We start from the raw sequence: 3332 nt of genomic DNA on the forward strand, positions 1-3332 counted from the left end.
ACTCGATTGATTGGATTAGGAGCTAATGATCTATAATATACATAAAACCTATGACCTATCAGCTCAGTTGGTTAGGTTGTTGTGCTAATAACGTGAAGGGTTGTAGGTTCGACAAATACATAGGCTAAATTTTATTAATTCTTAATAATATCTTTTCATGATACGGGGTTACAACACTACGAACTTTAAAGATAATGACTTGAAGTTTTAATTTTATCATGCATAAAATTATGTAACCTAAACTCGATTGGCTAAATTAGGAGCTATTGATCTACAATGTGCATAAAACCTATGGCCTATTAGCTCAGTTGGTCAGAGCGTCGTGCTAATAATGCGAAGGTCGCAGGTTCGACACCTGCATGGGCCAATATCATTAATTTTTAATGATATCTATGTGAAGGTTGTAGGTCCGAAAATTACATATCCTTAGGAACAAGGAGGTAAATGAACTGACTTTGAAGGCAAGATTAAGTGTAGTCAGGAGAGAAAATTAACTTGCGGGAGGGAAAGCGCGTCAGACAGCCTGAGGGACACGTGTTGACGATTGGGTGGAATAACACGTCAAGCGCATTGTAAAGTGACGCGGCTCCACTCGATATGCGCGACACGCAGTAGCTCTTCTGACTCACCTCCAGTTTTGTACCCACGATTCATCAGCAGAAAATACCTTCTCATTCTCTAACCTTTCAATCTCCACTTCTAAAAGCTTTCTTTTCTTTTTCAATGTCTACTTTCTCCTTCAAAAGGCATCTCGTTCGACGATTTCAACATCTGCAACTGAGACTTCTCCACAGATTTATCCGGGACAGATTTTGGTTGTTGCTATAAATCTCTGTTCTCCTTCTGATGATCTGGAAGTTTCTTTGGCTCGTTCACCGATCGCGTGTTCAATCCAGATTCCTTCTTCGATTTTCTCGTCTCCGATATCGCGATTTTTCCAAATCCGCTGCATATCCCCTCATTTCCAACGGATTCCACCACCTCATAACTACCACCATCATATTTTTCTGCATCGTGTTCTTTCGCTTTCCGATCTTCATTTTGAGCCATCAACAGAAGACCTTCATTTGTTGCGTCATCCAAGGCTAGGTTGATTGTTTCTTCCACCTTTTTATCGACTCAAGAATCTCTTGCAAAATGTCCCTCTGCCACAATTGTAACATTTGTCGGAGTTGAAATCTTTCGCATAGTGACCATATTTGTAACATTTGTAGCACTGAATGTTGGAGTAAATTGATCGGCCACCTCTTCCTCGACTGTGTCCTCTTCCACGCCAATTTGCTTGGCTTGACTATCCCTTATTCTTATAGTATCCTTCATCACTGTTGCCTTGATCACCATGACAATTTTTACTACTTTCACGGCCACAACCTCTACCTTCAAAATTTTGAGAGTAGAGTACCTTTTCATCTTTGATTGACGCCTTGGTTTGAAGTGCTTGATCGAGTCTTTCCTACTTCTTCTTCTTACGTTGCTCGTATGCCTCGAGAGAAACGGCTAGCTCATCGACTATGAATGTCGCCAGGTCATTTGACTCTTCTATCGCGCATACAACATTCTCAAAGTTGTTGGTTAATGACCTTAAAATCTTCTCCAAAACCCGCGGCTCGGCTAACATTTCTCCATTTCGGTTGAGTTGGTTTACCACAGTCTGTAAATGCATGATGTAGTCAGATACATTTTCTGACTCCTTCATCTTCATGTTCTCCAACTTGCCACGAAGAGTTTGGAGACGCACTTGCTTGACTCGGTCGATTCCTTTTAACATTTTTCCTAAACTGTCCCACGATTCTTTTGAAGTAGTTGCACTGGCAAACTTCTCAAAGCCTGACTCGTCAATGACTTAGAACAACATGTACAGTGCCCCCTTATCCTTTGATCGCACCTCTTTTAGTTCTTCTAACCTTTCTTCGACCACCTCCCATGCATCTTGAGAACCGAGAAGAGCTTTCATATGAATTCTCCAATTCTCATATTTTGTCTTCGATAGTCACGGTAGCAGCATTTAACCTGTCACATTCGCCATTGGCTTGATACCAATTTGTTAAACAAAACTCATAAATTTGTGAAATAAATCTCACACAAACTAATGATAGAAGGAGACAAAGAACACTCTGTTTATTTGAAAATACTTCTTCTATTGCTTCTCTGTATTTTTTTTTTTTTTCGCTCTACGCTTTACCATTTTACAATAGAAATAACAAATGTATAAGGTCTTCTAAAACTAAATACAGACATCAGGATGCCATTGTTTCCTGACCCATAAAAAGTCATTGTTCTTCTAACATTCTAGGCCTTTCATCTCCGACACTCTTGGCCTTTTCCTCTAAGACTGACTCTTGGATTTAAAACCCACTAAAATTCTCCATGGGGAATCCGATCCCTGCCGCTTCCTTGAGATGAATCCCTTACCTTGATCCCCACACAAATAAATAGAGAGTTTCGTGGAAATAGGGAATGAAATAAATGGTGGGGATGATGACAGGGAATTGACATCGCTACATGTGGCCCCTGCACATGTCGTGTTTTATGATTATATGACATATACTATGTTATGTATATGCTATGATATACGATATGTTGCATTAAAGTTACGCTATGATATCATATACACTATTGTAGGATTATGTTATGTCAAAGAACAATGTTATGGTTTTCTGTTATTTGGTGCATGATCCTTCATGTATCATTTCATGTAAACTATGTTAATATGTACACTCTATGACTATGAGACATTAGAAAATTATGTATTGTTAATTATTAAAAATATGAAATGAATAAAGTATTTATCTCTCATAGAAACACTATGCTAGGAATAGATTGGAGGTATGACTAGCGCAATGAATATATGTCATGCTTTAATGTTATGGGACCTCATGCATTTTGTGTACCACGTGCATGGGAGATACTTCTATATTATGTTTAGTACACTCTATGCCTATGTATTGTCAATCATGAACAATATGACAAGAATCAAGTATGTATGTCTCATAGGAACGTTATGTCGTGTTTTAATGTTAGGGATCTCATGCATTTTATATGGGTTGTGCATCGGGATACTTCCCCATTATGATCAGTACAGATACATACCTTACAATATTTATGTTCTTTATGATATTATGCGGGTCTTTTGCCTTCATGGTATTTGGTAGTGTGAGTGTGCACAAGCTCGACGAGGTAGACCTATAGAATACTCTTATACCAACCCACCTGGTGGTTAATGTACACATTCATGGGTCGTGTGTAAGGAAGTACAACATATTCAACTCTGCTTGGATTGAAAAGCAAAGCCCAAGCCCATGTCACAATGTATTTATGAAAGGATAGGTCCC

At 38.8% G+C, this 3332-nt stretch overlaps 1 non-coding gene across 1 annotated transcript; it reads left to right on the plus strand.

Annotated features, from left to right (window-relative positions):
• Positions 1–293: 293 nt before the first annotated feature.
• Positions 294–367, plus strand: TRNAI-AAU. Its single transcript has one exon. It is a non-coding gene; the product is annotated as a tRNA-Ile (tRNA).
• The last annotated feature ends 2965 nt before the right edge of the window (positions 368–3332 follow it).

This window comes from Cucurbita moschata, unplaced genomic scaffold (genome assembly GCF_002738365.1).
Source record: "Cucurbita moschata cultivar Rifu unplaced genomic scaffold, Cmos_1.0 Cmo_Scf00046, whole genome shotgun sequence".
Lineage (NCBI taxonomy): Eukaryota > Viridiplantae > Streptophyta > Magnoliopsida > Cucurbitales > Cucurbitaceae > Cucurbita > Cucurbita moschata.